The 22,770-nt window shown below is 46.0% G+C and overlaps 1 pseudogene across 1 annotated transcript; it reads left to right on the forward strand.

Moving 5' to 3' along the window:
* Nucleotides 1-12,869: 12,869 nt before the first annotated feature.
* Nucleotides 12,870-19,892, forward strand: LOC147823825 (SH2/SH3 adapter protein Nck1 pseudogene; annotated as a pseudogene). Its single transcript, XR_015443180.1, has 2 exons — nt 12,870-13,630; nt 14,776-19,892. The product of XR_015443180.1 is annotated as an SH2/SH3 adapter protein Nck1 pseudogene (transcript).
* Nucleotides 19,893-22,770: the final 2,878 nt, after the last annotated feature.

Genomic DNA, 22,770 nt, shown 5'->3' on the forward strand with positions numbered 1-22,770 from the left:
AAATCCCTGGCCCTTTTTGCTCACTATGTAGCCCAGGCTGGCTTTAAACTTGTGATCCTCCTGTCTCAGCCTCCTGAGTGCTGAGATTATAAGTGCATACCAACACCATCCAACTAAAAATGTTTTTTCTTTTCTTCCTTCTGCAGTATTGGGGATTGAAATCAGGGTCTTCACAACAAGCTACATTCCAGCCCTTTTAAATTTTTTTTGTGATACCGGGGATTGAACTCAGGATCTTGCGCTTGAAAGGCAGGCGCGATGCCACTGAGCTAAATCCCGGGCCCCAGCCTTTTTAAATTTTGAAATAGATTTCTGCTATATTTGCCAGCCTGGGCTTGAATTTTCAATCCACCTGCCTCAGCTTCCCAGGGATTACAGGTGTGTACCACCAAAAAATCTTTTTTTCTCAAATGGTACAACTAAAATGGTTAATTATCTATAATGGTACAGATAAAAATCGGTGGTATGTAGATTGGGTGAAATACGAAGTGGAATTTACATATAATTAAAATGCTAGTTTTCTAGGTGATATCAGGAGTAAAAGATGCTAGAAACGGGTGACAAATGAAGAGTGAGGCAGGATGAGGCAAGTTAAGGGACACAACATCCATCCATCAGCCCTTCCTGAAGAATGATTTGACAATGGCCAGCAACTAAAACATTAAAATCAAGAAAGAGCTAATGTTTATTAATGCTTACTATGAACCAGGCACTAAAAACTTAATCCATAGAATGTAATCTTCACAACAACCTATGAAACAGACACTGTTAGCCCATTTTATAAAGGAGGAATCTGTGGCACAGAAGGGTTAACTGGTGCCAAAAACCACTTTATAATAAATGGTGGAGTGAGGATTCAAACCCAGGCCTTCTGACCCCAGAATCAAAATATATTTGACTTGGGCCAGGCATGGTGGCACACACCTGTAATCTCAGCACTCAGGAGGCTGAAGCAGGAGGATTGCTGCAAGTCTGAGGCCAGCCTGGTCTGGATAGTGAGTTCAAGGCTACATAGTAAGACCCTGTCTCAAAACAAAACAAAACAAAACTTGTCTTGAAATCTTTGTTCTAACCATTTCATAGCTGTGTGATCTTGGGCAAGTCCCTTAACCTCTCTGTGAGATAGAAGAAATGATAGTATTTATAGTCCAGAGCCATCAAGCTCAAAAAGCACCTACCACAGGGCCTAGCCTAAGCCTAGGAGGAGCTGTTACTAACTTGCCTAAAAGATCCCATTTCCACAGCAACAGCAGCGTTGGCTGTTTATGATTATTTCATCACCCATACACACTGGAGCCAAACCAGAGAACTTTTCTTCAGTGTGTTGAGCTCTTGTTTTACGTGATTTGATCCTCCTCCCCAAATGCAGAAGGCCTTAGAGTCACCCTCACTCCAACGTCCTGTGAGCGTGGGATGGTCAGGGAGTGGGGGAGGCAGAGAAGTGGGTGGAAACCCTGCTTGGCTCCTTGTCCCCAAAACACAATCCCTGGGGCCCTGGGGGGAGCCACTTGCATTGTGAGCTGCCAGGGCCAGAGGCTGCAGCTCAGCAGGCTGGGGAACTGGTCAGGAGCTCCGGGATGTGGACAGAGCAGGGCACACACTCCCGGTCGGGCATGATTCTGAGCCCTGCCTGCACTGGCTGCTCCACTTTGGGTTCCCTGGCACCCTCCCTGTGCTCCCCTTATCCCAGCAAGCTCGTTCGTTCATTCATTCATTCATGCATCCCCTGAGCAGCAACTGAGCACTTGCGATAGGCAAGACTGTGCTAGGCTCTGGGGGCACCAGGACACAGTTCTTGCCTTTGAGGGATTCCAGCCTAGGGGGCAGATGTCACACACGTGCAAGCCATTGAACAGCTAAGGAAAAAAAATAAAAACAAACTCCACTTCCTAATTGTGATCCTGGGCCACATACAGGGCACTAATCATGGCCAGACCCCAGTTACTGGCACAGCGGGCAGCCCAGCCTTGCGGGGGCGGGGGGGCAGCCCAGCTCTACTTACCATGGACCTTGGACAAGAATCGAGTTTCTCTCTGCCTCTGTTTACTTGGCTGTAAAATGGGGACAATAACATTTACATCCTCGCAGGGTTGTTAGGAGGATTAGGGCTTAATAGTTCTAAAACTGAAACAGAGCCTAGCACAGAGCACGGTATGTTTTTCTTTCTATGCTCTTGTAAGTGCTTGGTATCGTACTGGGGTTTTACACTAGTTGCACCCCAAGTCCACAGCTCCTCCCAACCCACTCCCAATGTCCCCGAGTGGAAAAGAGGGGAGACAAGGGACCCTAGAGGTGAGCTAAGGCCAATGTTGGCTATCACAGTTCCTTGTCGAGTTTTTGAAAACATACTTGATAGATCCTTTCCCTTGACCTTCTGGGTCTGAACCACTCCTCAGGCCCTGCAGAAGTATGTCTGCCAAGAACCACTAATCTGTTATTTTTCCTTTTTTTTCTCTCCTGTACTGGGGATTGAACCTAGGGCCTTTGGACTGAGCTATATCCCCAGCCTTTTTTTATGCTGGGCTGGGGTTGACCTTCCGGCCCTCCTGTCTCAGCCTCCCACAGTGCTGGAATTACAGGTGTGAGCCACCATCCCTGGCTCACCCATCTAATTTAAACTCCTCGTTACTGATGTCAATCAACTTGACCAAGAAACTGGAAGTCAGCAGCAGAGCCCAGACTGAGAGATGGAGCTGCTGTGTCCTTTTGAGGTGGCATAGAAGAAATAAAGATGGATAGAAAGGCGATGAGGAAACTGGAATTTTAAAATTGTACTTTGAAGAAAAACTGCAGCTTCATGATATGAACGTTACTCAAACCTTTTTCCTTTCCAGGAAACTCACTAAAAAAAAAAAAATCCTAAGGGTCTTAAGACACCATAAGTCTGTAAATTGGGCCCTGGGTCTGTGCTTATCCCTGTAAATGGCGCTTCGGGCTCCCAACCTCCAACCTCAAGGAGTGGCAGTAATGTTGGGCAGCAGATCTCAGCTTCACACAGGGAGCCAGTTTGCATCCCACCAGCCGCCACACAGGTGACCTGCAGACAGCTGGAATACACACCCTGGGTCACCCCTCTCAAAGGCACCCCAAGGCCCCTGAGGGATACCTGGCTCCAGATCACAATGTGCCTCTCTCTTGAGGGCCCACGCTATTTCTTGGAGTGCGTACTTTAAAAATTTCTGCCTGATAAATGCTCTTATATCTCTCATGTGTCCTGAAAATTCTTTTTCTGCAATGGGAATTGGCGAACTTGAAACTTAATTCTATGAGTAAGGTGGGTCTAGGTCTTGTATCTCAGTGGGAACCTTGTTAGACCATGTCTGGTGGCCCTTTTGATCCTACTGTTGGAGCTGCTGCCCAACAGTCCCTGTAAGGGGCACATAGAACCCTCAAAGGAGGGAGACTGCAGCAGAAAACACTAGAAACTGGGGAAGCTGCTTGGGAACCTGCCTGGGCAGAGCCTGCTGCTGCTCACACTGCCTCCTTACCTGGCTGCCTCTTCCCAGTTTAACAGCTTTACACCCAGTGTCCGCCTGCTACTCAGAGCTTTCTTATATTACCATGGTGCCTGCTGTTGGACCAAGTGAGGCCTGAGAAGCAGGCCTGTGATGCTTCTCCATCCTCAGGGCTGCACCTGGGCACATGGTGCCGCCCAGTGGGAGAAGGTGAGGGGTAGGAGCCCAGGGCTGAAACCGGAACCGGAACCAGGGGATTCCTCCCACCAGGGAGCTGGCTCCTGGAGTGTTGTGTTGGCTGCCTCCTGGGCCCTGGTCTGTCTCTCCTTTTCAAGGTCAGTCCTTGACTGAGAAGGACCCCCACTGCATGTCTGTTTGTGTGTGTGTGTGTTGTACTGGGACTTTGTACCCACAGCTTCGTGCATGCTAGGCAGGTGCTCTACCGGGGAGCTACATCCCCATCCCAACAGACCCTATTCTTAACCTTTGCAGGGCAAGGACCCTTTGTCACTCTCTCCCCAGGAGAAAGTTCTTGCATTCCTCATTCTATACTCATTTCCCAATATTAGATATGATCTCCTGCCATCTACTCTTCTTTCTTTTTTTTTTTTTTTCTTGGTACTGGGGATCAAACTCGGGTCCTTCTGCTTGCAAGGCAGGAGGTGGAACCACTGAGCTAAATCCCCGGCCCTTGCCATCTACTCTTGCTGATGGTGTCCCCACAGACCTTTGTTCCCTCTGCTCCTTCAAATGCAAATCAAGCCCAGGCTGGGGGCTCTCTAAACTTTCCACTGGCCTGGGCCCTGCCCTGCCTGTCCAGCCTGTCCAGAGCCAAGGCCTCCCGTACTGACCCCTGTCCTGTCCTGCCTACCATGCAACCTGCCTTCTTATCTCCTACCAAGCCTTTAAAAAGAGTCAGTTTGTAAATGTAGTAAGTAATTGGAGCTGAGGAGATACCTCAGTGCTACAGCACTTGCCTAGAATGAGCCAGGCCTCCGGTTTAAACCCCAGCATTAGAAGAAAAAAAAAAAGAAGAGTTCATAGTGAGCTGATTGGCAGGTGTAGTCCACACTGTGAGGCTCGTTTTTCAAAGACTATGAGGGGAAACCAAAGGCCAGGGAGGGAAGGGTGAGAAAGAGGTTGGCTGTTTGACATTAACAGCATTGGTATGTGTGGCCCCAGACCGGAAGGGCAGACAGGGCCAGTTGCCTGTTTCTCCTTCAATCAGTTGTTATGGTTCAGAAAGCAAGCACATGAGCATCAATGCCCAGAAAGACAGGTATAGACCCAGTACTGAGTTTGGATGGATGAGCGGGGACTTGGTAGATTGAGTGACGGGGGCCACAAAGACATGGAGATATAAAGTAGTTTCTAGGAATTTTAGGGGGAAATGAAGCAGTCAAAGCCCAGCAAAGCACAGTTTGAGTCCTGATGTTGCTCGAATTTGTGATCCTTCTGTCTCAGCCTCCCTGAGTGCTGGGATTACAGGCAGGAGTCTCTAGGCCTAACTAGCACCACGACGCACAAACAGGCAGCCTTTCCCCTGTATGTTTAGCATCCCCAATCCAGTTAATGGGTGAAGGAGGAAGCCTGTGAATGGCAGATGACATAGTAGGTGATGGCACGGATGCAGGTCTCACACACACCTGCGACACGGGCCAGTGTCAAGAGGCTTCTGCACTCAGGATGAGAAAGTGACTGTGTCTAATCTGAAAATGTTTCCTTGAGACAGGAGATTTCAAGGACAGGAGGCACAGACAGAGAACATACAACCAGGAGTTTAAACGCAGGCGGAAAAGGAGAGGATAGATTGGTACCATTTCCCCACAAAAGTCCCTCGGGAGGAAATAGTGCACTTTCCCAACCTCCCTCCTTCTGCCTTCTTGGACTTTAAGTGTCTACCTCATTGTATCAGAATGGTTTATGCATTGTCTGTGGTCCTGACTGTGAGGTTGGACCCATCTAGTTCCCCAGGAGAGAGAGCGACAGGCAGTGCTCAGAATGGTGTGCCTGCCACTGGGCCCTCTGGATCACCGAACAGCATGCTCGTATACAAGGCTGGTCACCAGCCCTGAACCACAGGGTCATCAAGAATCACATGTACCCATGGGGCAGAGCAGGTGCTGGCGGAAGCAAGAGGAGGCCAGTCTCCTGGAAACCATGCCGGGGTGGGACAGCATTCCATGGTGGGACAGTCACAGCCCTCATCCACAGGATCCTTCGGAGAAAATGGAGCAGGGTCTATGTCCTGCATTTCTCTTCTCTCACCTCCCAGTGCCTGGCCAAGAGCTAGATGCGCCAAGGGCTCCAGAAAACTACACTGCTTGGCTGGCCCACACCACTCCCCTGGCCTTGTTCTTGTTGGTTTAGGTGCAGGAATCGAACCCAGGGCCTCACACAAGCTAAACACCAGCCCCGCCACTGAACTACACCCAAGTCCCCAGCCCCTGTTTCATGACAATAGCGGATACATTTCAAGCAGAGCTAGGTCAACAACCCAGAGTAGGACTGGTTTGTTCCTGAAGACAAACTTCATCTACTCTGCCGTTGCCTTAGAAGGCGGGGAGTAGGGTGTGTTACCAATGCTGGTGACCAGAGCTGGCAGATTGCAAAAGGCAAACTTTGTAAGTCCATGGCTAAATGGAGAATCCCCAGGATGGGACACTTGTCCATCTGTCCCAAGAGCCAGAAGATAGTAGAGGTGTGTGACGGCAGAAAGAAGGTCATGGGGATCCAGGGTGTGCAAGGACCCCAGAGGCCATACACACGATTGGAAGCTTTAGGCTGGGTGCCTTCCAGGCTCAGGGCAAGAGGCGGATAGGGAAGCAGGGGGACAGGTGGCAGGGAAGGCTCCCTGGAGGCTGACTTCTGGCATGGCTCAGTGGTGCACTCCATGGGGCTTGCCTTGCACCTGTCAGCCCTGGTGAGTGTGAGCTTTCAAAGAGCCATGCCTTACCCCGGCCACCACAGCTCCATGGTCAGGAGATTAGTTCTCAGGACATTTCCACAGTGCACCAAGTTGTATACCTGAAGATCAAAACCAGGAAGCTCTCCAACATCCAGCCATCCCCAAGGGGCGGGTTCACTGCTGTTGGGATGTTAGAGCATCTATAAAGAAGGAGATAAAGCTGTCGGAAGGGAAAGGACCGCGTTCCAGAATGATGATATCATGATTGTGTAAGTATATGTACTTTATATGTTGAAAAAACTTGGACGGATGGGTTTATTCCAAACTGTTAACAGTGAGATGTGAGTTGGGGAAGAATTGAACTTTTGCTTGGATTTGATTTTATGCATGTCTATGTGATTTGGAGATTCTGCAGCTAACATTAAAAAAATAAAATGCTAAAGACAAATTGATGGCTGGGTGTGTTGGCGGACGCCTATAATCACAGCACTCTGGGGGTCCGAGGGAGGGGGATTGCAAGTCAAGCCCAGCGTGGGCAATTTAGTGATTTAGCAAGGCCCTGTTCCAAAATGAAAAGGGGGGGGCAGGGGTGTAGCTCAGTCCAAAGGCCTTGGGCTCAATGGAGGGGGTGATACCTTCAATTCTGTGAACAGTGTCATCCTAGCACGGGCTCAGTGTGCCTGCTGTTCCATTTGTTCTGCCCACATCCTCTGAAGTAGGGAGGGGTCTTAGAAGAGAACTCCTGCCTCTCTGCCTACTCCTGATGCCCGCGTTTCCTGCCACGTCGCCACCTCCTTGTGCCCACCTGCAGTACAGGCAGAGCCATCTTGAATGCACTGGAATTACTGCAAATGGGGCCTGGGAGGGGCGGAGGAGCCAGTTTTTTCTGGACTCTGTCCCTTCCTCTCACTCTCCGCTGATCTCCTTCTGCCACACGCCACCCTCATCCATTCAGGCCACCCCCTCCCCCATCCTCCCTCCTCCCCCTCCTCCTCCTCCTCCCCCTCCTCCTCCTCCCCCTCCTCCTCCTCCCCCTCCTCCTCCTCCTCCGCAGAAGCCCAGCCCTCCTGGAGAGCATCCAGCTGTCCCCTGTCCAACTGAACAGACACTTTGCTGAGGCCCAACACCTCACTCCTTTGGACCAGGTGACTAAAGTACCCTCTTTATTAGCAAAAAGTGAGAATTTTGGAGAGAAAAGGAAGTGTTTCCAGACACCTTAGGAGAAAGGCAGACACAGAGGAGCCTGGACGGGCTGCGGTGGGCTTGGGAGGCAGGTGACCACTGCAGGCAGGAACACAACAGGGCCCTGGAGGAAAACAGGCAGGATGTGTACGCGGGTGGCAAAGGAAGCAAGTCGGAGAGGTGGGCAAGCTGGATGACCGGGGCCACCAGAGCTGGGATGAGACATTCCAATTTGGGCTGCTGAGCTTGAGATGACAGGGAGACCAGTGACTTGGGGACCTGCCCAGGCAAGCCCAGACCCAGGGTCCCAAGAGGACACATTCTGAACTCATGCCACCCACGCTTCAGGAGTTTGCTTTGAGAAACTGGCTGTCAACGTGTCTGTCCTCCCACTCCCAGGGCCTGGCCCAGGCCTGGCACATAGTAGGGACTCCTCAGATATTTGTCTCAAGGGCCAGCCAGGCAGTCAGTCTGGACGGCCTTCGCATTCATCTCCTGCTGTTGGCGGGAACTGTGAACCAGTAAACTGGGTCACAAGCCTGACCCAGTTTCCCCATTATGGCCTGCTAAGCCCAGGAGGCGCGGCCAAGCCCAGGAGGCGCGGCCGCGGCCAGAGTGACTCAGAGGCTTCTCACTGCCGCCTTGGCGAGCGGCCCCTCCAGCCCGCCCGGGCCTGGGCCCGACTCCTGGCCTGGAGCAGAAAGGGGCCTTCGCGGGGCGCCTGGCGCGCGTCTCCTGGGCGGCAGCGCCTCCCGGCGGCCGCGACCAGGCATGGGACTCGCCCTGCTCCCTGCCGGAAAAACTGGGCCGGCCTGAGGTGGCCCCTCCCGGAGGGGCCCGCGGGCTCTCCCTGGTGAGGCTTTGCCCACCCAGCGCCTGCCCTCCCGGTGCCCGAGACAGGGCACAGCGCGCGTCCCCGACCCCGCGCCCGGCTGCTCGGCGGCCTTGGGCTCTGCAATCCAAGGTCGTGTGTCTGCTGCCTTCAAAATTAGATGCAGGGGCCGGAGATTTAGCTCAGTGGTTCTGGCGCCTGCCTAGCAAGCTCAAGGTCCCAAGTTTGATCCCCGGTACCAAATATAAGTAAATAAATAAAAATTTAAAAAAATAAAAATAAAAATAGATGCAGGGAATATCGGGCCTTCTCCTGTGAGCTGCCTCTTCGTATCTTTTGTCGGCTTTTCTATTTTTTCTCCTACCGGTTCACACAAACTCTTAAATGTCAAGTCTGTCCTATGTGTTGTGAATATATTTCTGAGTTTAGAATTTATCTTCTCGTTTCATTTTTAGTGATTTTTGACACATACACACACTTGGCATTTTTATGTGCTCTTTTGATATTTTCCTTTATTCTTTTCTCCCACTGCTCTTTGCTTATAGGACGTTCCCATCTCAGTATCAAATATTCCCCCAATGTTCTTCCAGATCTCTATTTTTTCTTTGTCCTCTTTCTCCTTTGTTTAGCTTTTAAACTCACCTGGAGTTTATTTTGATATAAGGTGTGAGGTAAAGATTTAAACTTAGTTTTTTCTAATCAGTCAGCCAACTTTATCAACACATCCATCCCTCAGTATCTTCAGGGCATTAGTTCCTGGGCCCCTGCAGAAATGGAAATCTTGGGTGTGCTCAGTCCCTTATATAAAATGGTGTCATATTCGCATATAACTGACACAACTCTCCTGATACTTTAAATCTTCTCTAGATTACTTATAATACTTAATACATATAAATGCTATGCAAGTGGTTATCATACTGTAGTGTAGGAGAATAATGACAAGAAAAAACTTTGTATCTGTTCAGTACAGATGAAATTGGGAGGTAGCCAGGTGTGGTGGCCGATGCCTGTAATCTCAGCACTTGGGAGGCTGAGGCAGGAGGATCACCATGAATTTAAGGCCAGACGTGGCTACGTAGTGAGTTCAAGATCATCCTGGACTACACAATGAGACTGATTCTGTCTCAAGAAACCAAAAAGAAATTGGGAAGGAGCTATTTTCAGTCTGCAGTTGGTTGAACCTGTAGACACAGAACCTGAAGATAGGAAAGCTGGCTGTACTATTATTGAGCCTTTATCTTTTAGGAGCATATTTCCTCACTGATTTGAAATACTACCTGGATCACGGACTAAATGCTTAAACCTGTTTCTGGTCAGGTCCTTGTGACTTTATCCACTCAAAGGGTATGGGCTAATTTTCCTTTTAGAGTCAGAAATAAATTTTTAAAATAGCTATAATGGGGCCGGGGATTTAGCTCAGTGGTTTCACCTCCTGCTGCATAAGCGCAAGGACCTGAGTTCAATCCCTGGTACCAAGAAAACAAAACAAAACAAACAAAAAATAACTATAATGGTACAAGTAGGAGGTAGAATGCTGAGAAGTTTTCACCAGTGGGCTTCCAAGACTGATCACATGCCATATTATTGTTGAGAGCACAGACTTCATGGGTCAGTTTATCTATTGCTCCCAAATTAGGAGCCTAGACAAACAACAGAAGTGAGGCCCAGTGGTGCACAAATGTAGTCCCAGCTATTCAGGAGGCTGAGGCAGGAGGACCACTTGTATCCAAAAGTTCAAGACCAGCCTACTAAGCATAGTGAGACTGTGTCTCCAAAAACTCAAACCAGAACCAGCACTGGTCTGTTACTCTTTGAAGTCTGATTGACGGGCGTGGGGTGGGGATCTGCCTGCTGTGCACAGTGTAGGCTGGGGTGGCCCTCAGGGCTGCATTCACTGGCTCCATCCTGGGCAGTGGTGTCCAAGACCTGTCACTTGCCTGGGCCTTGGGGCAGGCACTTCATTTGTCTTCCAGGCTTCTTTTTCAGTTCATCTCACATGGCCCAGATAGCCTGAGCTTCTCTAGAGCATGGTAGCTGGCTTGTAAGAGCAAAAGCCCCATCATACCAATGCCTATCAAGCCTCTGCTCTCCGCACTCTTGCTAACATCTGCCATCAAAGCAAGTCCAAGCCCAGAGTCAGCATGAGAGGGACAAACACTGGGCACTGTGCTATCTAATGTAGCAGGCCACCATGTTGCTTAGTAAAATAAAAGCTGGTTTCATTTATTTATTTCCTTAGGTTTTTTTAAGGCAGGGACTTGCTATGTAGTCCAGGCTGACTTCGAACTTGCAGTCCTCCTGCCTCAGGCTCCCAGATGCTAGAATTATAGGCATGTGCCACCATGTCCAGCTTCATCCATTTATTTAAACCTTTTCAAAGATATCGCTAATACTTTGCTAATTTTTAAAAAGAAAATGGACAAACTCGACATGGTGGTACACACCTGTAATCCCAACACTCTGGAAGGCCGAGGCAAGAAGAGAGCAAATTCCAACTCAGCCCGAGCAATTTAGAACCTTAGGGAGAACCTGTCTCAAAATTTACTCTTTTTTTTGTTTTGTTTTTTGGTACTGGGAATCAAACTCTGGACCTTACACTGGTGAGGCAGGCACTGGAACCACTGAGCTAAATACCCAGCCCCTAAACAGGAAATCTCTTTTTTTTTTTTGGTACTGGGGATCGAACTTGGGGCCTTTTGCTTGCAAGGCAAGTGGCAGCACCACTGAGCTAAATGCCTGGCCCCCTGTCTCAAAATTTAAAATGGGCTGGGAATAGTTCAGTGTGAAGGCCTAAGTTCAATTCCCAGTACCACCAACAGAAAGCAAGAAAGAAGCTGGGCATGGTGGTGCACACCTATAACCCTGGCACTTGGGAGGCTGAGGCAGGGGGATCGGTGTGATTTCAAGGCCAGCCTGGGCTACATAGTGAGTTCAAAGCCAGCCTGAACTACATGGTGAGACCCTGTCTCAAAAAAAAAGCAAAGAAAGTGTTTGAAAACATGGACAAGGAGAATGCAGTAGCAAACGTCAGTGGAAAACATGAAAAGCTGCATGTTTTACTGGGTGCGGGGTGTGGAGAGCGCCTATTGGAAGGCAGGCAGAGAGTACACAACATACAAGTGCTGTGGCAGGGAGCAGGAGGACACTGATAGACTGATGTGTGCACTACTCAAAGGGCCCAAGGCTCAGACCTGTGACGGCTCAGATGTGTCCCAGGACCTAGGGCACTGGTGGCAGATTTTCCCCTGTTGGACTTTCCCCTCACAGCCCCAGGAGAGGGTAGCAGGAAGCCAGACCTGTATCTACTACTTCTCCCAGAACACCTGCAAACCAAAGCCAGGGCCAGGTCTGCCAGACTCCTTGGCTCTACATACTATACAGCTGGCCTTTGGTTCTCCATTTGTGAAGGAGGGGTGGAGGGAAAGAGGTAATTTTTCTTGTCTTTGTGGGACTTTATGTTGAGTTGCTCTTCCTTTGAAGTAGGTCTTTCCCAGAGGCCAGATACCCTGGAGAGGTGGAGGGGCCCAGACTGGAGGAAGCCAGTTCTCCAGGCCTCTCCTGGCCCTCAGTGGCCCTGTGTGAGATCTTCTGGTGAGGACAACCCACAGGTCTTCCCTCGCCCAGTTCCCGGGGGAATCCCTCTGGCAGGACTATTTGGTGTAGGAAGTGGCTTCCCATTTCCTGTGTGCTCGCCTGAAGATGAGGATGAAGGCTCAACAGAGACCTCCTCTTGTCACTCTTTATGGGCAAAAACTATATCTGTCTGTTAGATACATGGTGAAATTCACTTAACAAAGTCAGCCATTTAAAGTGCATGATTCAGTGGCATTTAGCAGCTTCACCATGTTGTGTAACCCTCCCCACTGCCTAGGTCAAAGCTTGGAAGGCTTCAGGACTGAAGGGGGCCCGTGCCTATTAAGCAGCCACTGTCACTCCTCCCCGGCGTCTTGTCTCTTTCACTTAGCGTAATGTTTTCATGAATAGTTTTTTGTTGTTTGTTTTTGCAGTGGTGGGACAGAACCGTGGCCTTACACTTGCTAGGGAAGTGATCTCTCACTGATCCCCATGCCCCACTTTAGTTTGCTACTTTTCGTGGCTGTATTGATAAGCAGTGCCACTGTTGGTTCATCACTTCAGCTGCTGACGGTCGTGTGAGTGCTTCTGCCTTTGGACTGTCGTGGATAGTGCTGCTGTGAACATCTGTAGAGGTCATGATTTAGAAAAGTAATTTTTGGGTAGCAACCAGACAAAACTGGCTTTCTTATCTGTGAGACTTTTTTTTTTTTTTTTTTTTTTTTGAGATAGGGTCTCATTATGTAGTTCAGGCTGGCCTGGAACTCACGGTGATCCTCCTGCCTCAGCCTCCCTCATGCTGGGGTTACAGGTGTGTGCCACCACGCTAGGCCATCTTTATGCCTCTTTCTGACACATCCTAAGCATTCTTTCTCTGTGCTGGAAGTCAGCAAACCTGCAGTCTTCCCTGTGGAAGATACGGGCCGAGCTTCCCCATCTTCCCTTTGGGGACCTCCTTAGACCCTGTCCCATGACTCACCTACCTGACAGGTACTAGCTGAGCACCTACTAGGTACGTGTGGAGCATTGAGGATGCAAAGTTGGGGAAGAGGCATCTAGTGACAATTCACAGTTCCTGCTGCAACACTTTTCCTGCCTGGGGGAAGTGTGGTTTGCATTTGCTGGCTCGTGGCCACTTGTTTTCCCTGCAGCTCTCTGGTTTCCTTCGCTGTCATGTGCCTCCTGACTGTGCAGCCTGTGTAAGACAGACGGTTAGAGAACCCTGCCCTCCCTTCATGCATTCCCAAGGTCTTCTCTGCCCTGGTTCTTCCTCTCGGTGCCCCAGTGAGACCAGAGCCAGGACACCTGACTGAACCTTCCCATTACATCCTTCCCAAGACCTGGGAACCAGGGGAGGAGAAGCAGTTGGCTTAGTCACCGCAGCTGCCTAACCTGAATGCCAAGAACCACGCTGTAGCTTCCTGTACTTTGACCAAGGGCAGTTCTCCAGCCTTCCGGTAGGTTCAGGGCATCTCCCAAATTTCCTTTTCTTTTTGCTTTAAGACAACCAGTGCTGGCTTCTGTTGTTTGTAATTAAAGATTCCTGAGCAGCATTCCGGGTTCTAACTGTTACTCCAGTCACGTCTCACAGGACACAGCGACATTTGGCAGTGCTCCTGCACTGGGCCAGGTGTTGTGGGTACAGCAACCAGCAATGTGGAGGAAGATAGACAAGCAATGGTAAGTGCCTAAAGTGGGAGAAATGTTGTGAAGAAGCAAGGAAGAAGAGGCCATTTCCCGCAGAGGAGTGGAGGGGGCCAGGAAGGCTTCAGAGAGCAGAGGCCCTAGGCTGAGGCAGGAGGATGGCTTGAGTCCAGGTGTGGTTTTTTGTTGGTTTTTGGTTTTATGTAGTTCAAGCTGGGTTTTTTTTTGGGGGGGGGGTTCAGGACTCAAACTCAGGGCCTCAAGCTTGCCAGGCAGGCACTGCACTGATGAGCTACATCCCTGGCCTTCAAACTGCCCTTGAATCCTCCTTGATCCTCCTGCCTCAGTCTCCTGAGTGCTGGGATTACAGGTGTGTGCCACCACGCCCAGCAAGTCCAGGAGTTTGAGGCTAGCCTGAGCAACACTGCAAGACCCTGTCTCAAAAAGAAGAAAAAAGCCCCTGTGCTTGCCTGTGTTCCCACCTCCATTCCCTGGGCTTCACAATACATTAGCTAGAAAGATTGTTCACAAATCACGTCACTGCTGGGCTCAGACCCTTCCAGTGGAGCCCTATCTCATAGCAAGTCAGGCCTCTGATGGTCTACATGGCTTTACATAGCATGGTTGGTCAGCAAAGGGATACAGTTCCCAGTCCTGGCATAGTGGGGTGAGACCATGGGGCGAAACCCTCCCCACGGGAGGAGACTGCAGAGCCTGGGTGCATCTTCCCACCTGGCTTTCCAGGAAGTGCGGCCCTGGCATCCTCCCTGGCCCCTCTCACCTCTGACTGGGAAGCCCAGGGCCAGAGTGGCCTTCTGCCCCCAGTGTGCATGTTGCCTGCAGTCCCGTGTCTTTCCCTCCCTTCCTTTGGTGCTGGGGATGGAACCCAGGGCCTCCAGTGTGATAGGCAAGAGCTCTACCCCTAGCTGTGCCTCATATTTGTGCCCCTAGCACCCCCTTATTTGTTTTTGATCATTATTTGGACTTTTCTGTCTTTCTCAGGCTTTAGCTAACAGCTTGCATCTCCCCTTCTAAGTTGAAGCTTTTAATTTGCTGTAGGCTGGAACACAGATCATTGTTTCTTAGAATAGAGACTAAAGGAAAAGTAAATAGATTCCGGGGGGCGCCTTAGTGACTTGGGATGTTGTTTCTCAGAGGGCCTATTTTCTCTTATTTTCTAGATATTTTGCTGAAAAGTCCCCTCAAAACAAGTGAAGAATGACTACCCTCTCTTTTGGAGTGAGTGCAGAGTCAGGCCAAGAATTCGAGTTCCCTGTGGACATTTGTCAAAGGAGATGCGGGGTAGCCCTGGTTTAGGACTCAAGGTCAAACTTGGGTCAAGATACAGACTACTGTGCTGAAGTACTGAGCCCCTGCTAGTACTAGGTCAATGGGCACAGCCACTAGGGATGAACCCCTGCTCCGTGGTGGAAAGTCTGGGTTACCTCAGGACCCCTTCTGCCCTGAACCTACTGCCCAGCCATACACACACTGCCCTGCCCTCTCACCCTCCTCACCCACTGTGGGACAAACTGCCAAGTGCTCTGCCCTGTGCTTCTGTGACTTGGCCACAGAACTGACTCGCTTTCATCCTCAAGAAGCTCGCTGTCCATTAGCAAAGCAGAAGTCTCATCTGTTCTGGAAGAGGAGGGATGCAGGCAGTCAGAAGCTGCCAAGAAGGAGACTTTTAAAAATTCAATTGTAGGGCTGGGGATTTAGCTCAGTGGGTCCGGGCCCTGCCTCAAAAGCGCAAGATTCCGAGTTCGATCCCAGCACCAAAAAAAAAAAAGAGAAAAAGAAAAGAAAAAAATTCAGTTATAGGGGCCAGGGATTTAGCTCAGTGGTGCTGCTGCCTGCCTTGCAAGCACAAGATCCCGATTTCAATCCCCGGTACCAAAACAAAACAAACAAACAAACAAAAAAAGATGTGTTATTGCCAATTTGATTATGTGGCCCAACAAGAACAAAAGCTAGACATCAAGAAGAATGAGAGATTATGGCTTCTGGATGATTCTAAATCCTGGTGAAGAGTTAGAAATTCCATGAATAAAATAGATTTTGTGCCTTCTAACTATGTGGAAAGGAAAAACAGTGCTTGAAAGCATCTATTGTAAAAAACCTAAAGGATACCTTAGGCATTGAAAAAGTGAAAAGATAACCTAATGTTCCAGATTCTGCATCTCCTAAATACTGGGCAAGTGTTGCATGTGGTACAGGCTCTTTACCCATTCAGTTCAACCAATGATGAAGAGCTTAATTTTGATAAAATTATGGTAATTTTGATAAGGTAATATAATGGATGTTGTTGAAAAGCCAGAGAATGACCCAGAGTGGTGGAAATGCAGGAAGATCAATGGGATGGTTGGTCTGGTGCCAAAAAACTACATTACCATTACACAGAATAATTCATTAACTTCAGGTTTTGAACCGCCACCTCCACGGTGTGATTATATTAGGCCTTCACTCACTGGAAAGTTTGCTGGCAATCCTTGGTATTATGGCAAAGTTACCAGACATGAAGCAGAAATGGCATTAAATGAAAGGGGACATGAAGGAGATTTTCTCATCAGTGATAGGGAATCTTGGCCAAATGATTTTTCAGTATCATTAAAAGCACAAGGGAAAAACACACATTTTAAAGTCCAATGAAAGGAGACCTTCTACTGCATTGGGCAGCGTAAATTCAGCACCATGGAAGAACTTGTAGAACATTATAAAAAGGCACCAATTTTTATGAGTAAACAAGGAGAAAAGTTATATCGTGTCAAACATTTATCATAATACTGCTAATCAGAAGTGACTGTTAATACCCCTTTTTTCATCATGTAATTGAAGACAGAAAATGTTGGTCCAATCCTGCTTGATTGGAAATTGCTGTTTCTGGGCCGGGGATTTAGCTCAGTGTTTCCACCACCTGCTGTGCATGCACAAGGACCCGAGTTCAATCCCTGGTACCAAAAAAAAAAAAAAAAAAAAAAGGAAATTGCTGTTTCTAACTCTGTATGAGATTCGATTATAATACATAAGTATTTTTGTTATCACTCAGCCCATACATATACATTATGTATGCAGTGCATCAGGATAGAAAAATTTCTTATCCTTGGTCTTTTATTTTACTCTTTTCTTCTTTGCTGTTTTTCTCTTTGCTTCTAATATTAAGGTTTTGTATTTTGAGAAAAAAATCAAATAATGCAGGTCAGAAGTCTGTACAGAAGAATTCCTTTATTGCCTTTCTTGTATTTCCTTGTAAAGGCCCCTACTAGTTCTGCCACAGTTTCTCTTCACATTAAATTATATTGATATATGACATAAGCTGAAGTAAATTTCCTGGAAAGTATTATCTTTTCTGTGACTAAATAGCAATAATAAATAGAAAATTAGAAATTTTTAAAAACTCAATTGTAGGGCTGGGGGTGCAGCTCAGTGGAAGAGTGTGTTCTTAACTGATGCAGGACTGGATTTGATCCGAAGCACAAAACCAAACCAAACAAACCAAAACACAAATACCGGCCCCCCTGAAAAACTCCAAATAAATAAAAAACAAATTAATTTGTAGTAAAATGCACATACTCTGAAATTTACCATGTTAACCATTTTTTTTGTTGGTACCAGAGATCAAACTCGGGTCCTTGCACTTGCGCAGCAGGTGGCGAAACCACTGAGCTAAATCCCCGGCCCCATGTTAACCATTTTGAAATGCATGGTTCAGTGGCATTAAGAATGTTCACAATGTTGTGCCACCATCACCATCATCCAGTCATAGAATTCCTTTCATCATGAGCCGGGGATTTAGCTCAGTGGTTCCGCTGCCTGCCTCCCAAGCGGAAGGTCCTGAGTTCGATCCCAGGTACCAACAAAAAAAAGAATTCTTTTCATCTTGCAAAACTGAAATTCTATACCCATTCAACCAGAGGGCTTCAACCCTGGGGCCACAGATGGTTTGAGGATGCACAGCAGGAGGTGAGTGGTTAGTATGTGAAGCTTCATCTGTATTTACAGCTGCTCCCATTGCTTGCATCACTGCCTGAGCTCTGCCTCCTGTCAGATCAGCCGGGCATTAGAGTCTCACAGGAGCTTGAACCCTCCTGTGAACTGTGCATGCAAGAGATCTAGGTTGTGTATTCCTTATGACAGTCTAATGCCTGATGATCTGAGGTGGAGGTAAGGCAGTGATGCTAGTTCTCGGGAGCAGCTGCAAATACAGTTTAGCACTAGCAGAAAGGTTTGACTGTACAGGGACCATAATATACCAGCTGCTTGCAGACTTGTCAAAACTCTCTTGTGAGTGGCAGATGACAAGCTGCATCTGGTGGCAGGTTTTAAGTTAGAATCCAACACTTATTTTACTCTGTACACATTTGCCCATTATTTTGGTTACCATTTCCATCCACACCTCTTTCTTTCACTCTGCACTGGTCTCAGTCACATTTTTGGTAAGCTCATGTGCTAACTCAAACCAAAATGAGTGAAAAACAAACAACATTTTTGTTTGAAAAGGGGGAAAGACCAATGATGAGACAACAGAAGAATCTAAGACTGTCAGTAAAAAGAAAGCTGCATTGATAAGAAAATAACAGGAAGGAAGCTCCCCCGCCACCATCCCAAGCTCCTAGGGCAGAGAAGGTGAGCCACGCGGGCACCAGAAGCACCCCCCACCCCGTGGAAATGAGAAGACACATAAACAAGCCTCAAAAACAGATTTCTGGATTACCTACAGCAACCCCAAAGGGAAACGAGATGGAACAATCTGATACTCAACCACCTGGACTCCCTGAACTGGCAACAAAAGAGGATCTGGGAAAAATGAGATCAGAAATAATTACTCAGATAACAGCAAATATTTTGCTCATGGTGCAAGACGTGATTAATAAATCTAGAGAGGACACAGATTAAAAAAATAGAGGATCTGAGGAACATGATGGAATCCCAACGTAGAAAACAAATGGAATCCATAAAACAGATGCAAACAGATTTCCAGGAGATTAAAAACTCCATCAAAAGTCTACACAGCAGAATGAACCAATGTGAGGATAGAATTTCACATATAGAAGATAAGATTGCAATTAGTGACCAGGAAAAGAAAAATTGCTTTAAAATTGTAAAGGAACACGAGAAATCAATCCAGCAGCTGCTAGACAATGCAAAGAAGAATAACATAAGACTGACTGGAGTCAATGAAGAAAGAGGAGAGAGTGCAGATGACATAAAAAAACTGTTCACAGAAGTGATGGCAGAAAACTTCCCAAGGAGGGGAAAAGAACTTGACATACAGATAAGTGAGGCATATAGGACTCCAAATAGCCTTGATCAAAAAAAATTACACATAGGCATATAATAATTAGGATTCCAGAAATCCAACAGAAGAACAAAATTCTACAAGCAGTGAGAGAAAAGAAACAAATCACATACAAAGGAAAGCCCATCAGAATCATAGCAGACTTCTCAATGCAAACCCTCAAGGCAAGAAGAGCTTGGAGTGATGTATTTCAAGCCCTAAAGGAAAACAGCCTCCAACCCAGATTGATGTACCCTGAAAAACTATCTTTCAGAATTAATGGAGAGGGCTGGGGATTTAGCTCAGTGGTTCTGCTGTCTGCCTTGCAAGCGCAAGGTCCTGAGTTTGATCCCCGGTACCAAAAAAATTAAAAAATTAAAAAAAATTGATGGAAAAATAAGATACTTTCATGATAAAGAGCACCTCAGGAACTTCATGAATATCAAACCAGCACTCCAAATAATTTTAGACAATACCCTAGGAAAAAACAATGAGGATCACAACCCCAGGAAACCCAGCAGAATGAATCCATTGGGCATGACAAATTAAACACAAAGGGGGAGAATCCAACAAAAAGAAAAAGTCATGACAAGGCTTTTAAAACTTTGAACTTCATCTCCCTAATGAGTGTATAATTCAATCTTGTTATTGTACTGATTAGTATTTTTCTGATTCTAGAGTTGCACACCTTTCCTACAGCCAGTGCTGTACTGGCCATTTATCATCTTCTTATGTCTACTTTTTAATTGGGTTGTCTATTAATGAGCTCTAAGAATTCTTTATATATTCTGCTCATAGGTTATATGCATTGTAAATATGGTCTGTTTAAGGACTACTTTTCATTTTAATGATGTTATCTAACGTTCTAAATTTTGATGGAATCTCATTTATCAATTTTTTTCTTTTATACATCATGTCTTTTGTATCCTAGGTAGTTCTTGCCTACCCTGAATTCATAAATATTTTCCCTTACAATTTCTTCTTAAAGTTTTATACTTTTAGGCTTTCATATTTAGGTTCATAGATCCCTTCAAGTTATTTTCATGTATGGAAATAAAGGGTTGAGGTTAATTTTTTATATACGGAAACCAGGTGTTCTAGTGCCGTTTGCTGAAAACACTATCTCTTCCTCGGCTCTTGAATCGAGTTTATATTCTATAAAATGCTAATGTTAAATAATCTTTCAAAACTCAGTGGACCATATATGTGTGGTTCTATTTCTAGATTCTCTGTTTTATTCAAGTGATCTATATGTCTTTCCTTACACCAACACTGCCTTGATTACTGTAGCTTTAGAAGAAGTCTTAAAATTAGGTACTAAACGTCTTCCAACACTGTTTTTTTTTTTTAACTTTTCTAGGTCCTTTGTACTCCTACATAACTTTTAAATTTCAATATCCAATTCTTCATTTATAGCAAGTATACAAAGACCTGAATTTTTATATATACCTTGTGTTTTCTAATTCTGCTAAATTCAAGTACAAGTTCTAGGGGCTCCTAGAGATTTCTTAGTATTTTCTCTGTAGATGATTATTTCATCTACACATAAAGATTTTGCTTCTACCTTGCCAATCTTATCCTAATTGTGTCATTTTATTGCCAGACTATTTTGGTGGGGCCTAGGTTTCAAAGTTTGATGGACAGATAAAGAGTAAGCATATCTGCCCTTGTTCCCCACCTTAATGAGCAAAGCATTGTATCTTCTCCATTCATATAAGCTGTTCTCACTGAAAGTATGGAGTACATGTCTTTAATCTGTTGAGAAGGTTCTGTTCTACTTCTAGTCTCCTGATAGCTTTTACCATGAACAGCTGTAGAATTTAGTCCAATATTTTTTCTCCAACTAGTGACAGGATCATATGGCTTTTTCCTTTCCTCTGTTAAAATGATGACTTTTGGGGGTGTATCTTCCAATGCTGAACCAACACTGCCATCCCTATAACAAAACCACTTTTTACATACTACCAGATCTGACTTCTAAGAGTTTGTTTTGTTAAACAAATTTCTATCTATGTTCATACTTTTTTCTATTATCTTTATCCAGTTTTAGGATTAGCACAATGTTGATTTCCTAAAATGAGGGGAGAAGTGTTCCTTCTTTTTTTTCTGCTTTAAATGTTTGATATAATTTATCAGTTAAAATGTATATGAGCCTGCTGTTGTCATATAGGTAGGGTTTCAAGCTAGGAATATACTTTCTTTAATAGGTGCTATTCAAATTTTATATTTCCTTCAGTGTTAGTTTCATTAATTTGTCTTCCAAGGTACTTCTTAGAAGTTGTCAAATTTATTTCAAAACGGATTTTTGTAATATGCTTTCTATATCCTTTAAAATTCTGTAAAATCTGTGGTAATGTCTCCTAGATCTTGATATTGTAATTTAAAAAATGTATAATTGATATTGTGTAACAGGAAGAAAAGGTCTAAAGGTGTAGGGGAAGTGGGAGGGGTAGGGGAAAGGAAAGAAGGGAAAAGAAAAAATATGAGAAAAGGAAAAAAATGGAAACAAAGTCTTTGCAAATAGGGAAGGGTGGAGGGGGTGAAGGGAGGGCAAGGGAAGGGGAAAAATAATAAGAACCAAGATGCTCATGTAATGGTACAAGATCCCAATGATGAATATAACTGTATTCTATACTGAAAATGTACCAATAAACTTAATGGGGAAAAAAAAGAAAAAGAAAATACCGAGAGTCCCACTTAAATTTGAGGTTCATTGCAACCAGTGATTCATATTGTTCTAGTCTGCTTTGTACATGATGTGACAACCTGCTATCCAACAAGGTCTTGAAACCTTCCAAATTTCTTCATCACCTGGAGACCAAGCATCCCGCATTAAAAGACAAGGCTTTGGAGTTTTTCCAAAAGAGAAAAATATGAACATAAAGAACAGAATTGTTGAAGGCCATCACTTCATCAAATGCGTCTGCACTGAGAGCATTATTCTTTTTTCTTTTTTTTTTTTTGGTACCAGGTATCAAACTCAGGGACCTTGTGCTTTCAAGGCAGATGGCCACACCACTGAGCTAAATCCCTGGCTCAAGAGAGCATTATTCTTGTAGCCAATGGCTAACAACATTGCTAAAGCTAAGAAGCCCATTACTATAGGAAAAGAGTTGATCTTACCTGCTGCTAAGGACATTTATGGTGAACTTTTAGGAGAGGCTGAAGTTCAAAAGGTGGCATATGTTTCTCTTTTGTTTGTTTTTTTTTGGTACCCGGGATCGAACTTGGGACCTTGCTCTTGCGCAGCAGGCGCTGGAACCACTGAGCTAAATCCCCGGCCCCATGTATTTCTCTTTTGGCTAGCACTATTACAGATGACTAGCAGAGGCTATTGAGGCACCATTGTTAGAGGAGATTAATGAATTGCTGTGGTATTCAATCCAGTTGGCAAGTCTAGTGATGTTGACAACAATGCAACAATGCTTTTGTTTGTAAGATGTACTTTTTAGGAGGATGTGCATGAGGAAATGTTATCTGCACCTTCATTGCCAGCCAACACCGCAGCTGTAGAACTATTCAAGTCTTTGAATGATCACATATCAGAAAACTGAACTGGTGATTTAAAAAAAAATTTATTAGTACATGATTGCAGTACATAGTGATTATATTCATCATGGGGAGTTGATATGTGTACATAACACATCTTTAATCATTTTTTGTTTGTTTGAGGAAGGGTCTTACTGTGTAGTACAGGCTGGCCACAAACTTCCAAAGATCCACTGGTCTCAGCCTTTTGAGTGCTGGGATTGGTCTTTTTTTGTTTGTTTGCTTTGTTTTGTTTTTTGAAACAGGATCTCACTATGTAGTTTAGGCTGACCTTCAACTCACTATGTAGCCCAGGCTGGCCTGGAACTTTTAGCAATCCTCCTGCCTCAGCCTCATGAATGCTGGAACTACA

Source organism: Heterocephalus glaber, unplaced genomic scaffold, assembly GCF_053883595.1.
Source record: "Heterocephalus glaber isolate CG9 unplaced genomic scaffold, H.glaber_assembly_v1.0 deba00001564, whole genome shotgun sequence".
NCBI lineage: Eukaryota > Metazoa > Chordata > Mammalia > Rodentia > Bathyergidae > Heterocephalus > Heterocephalus glaber.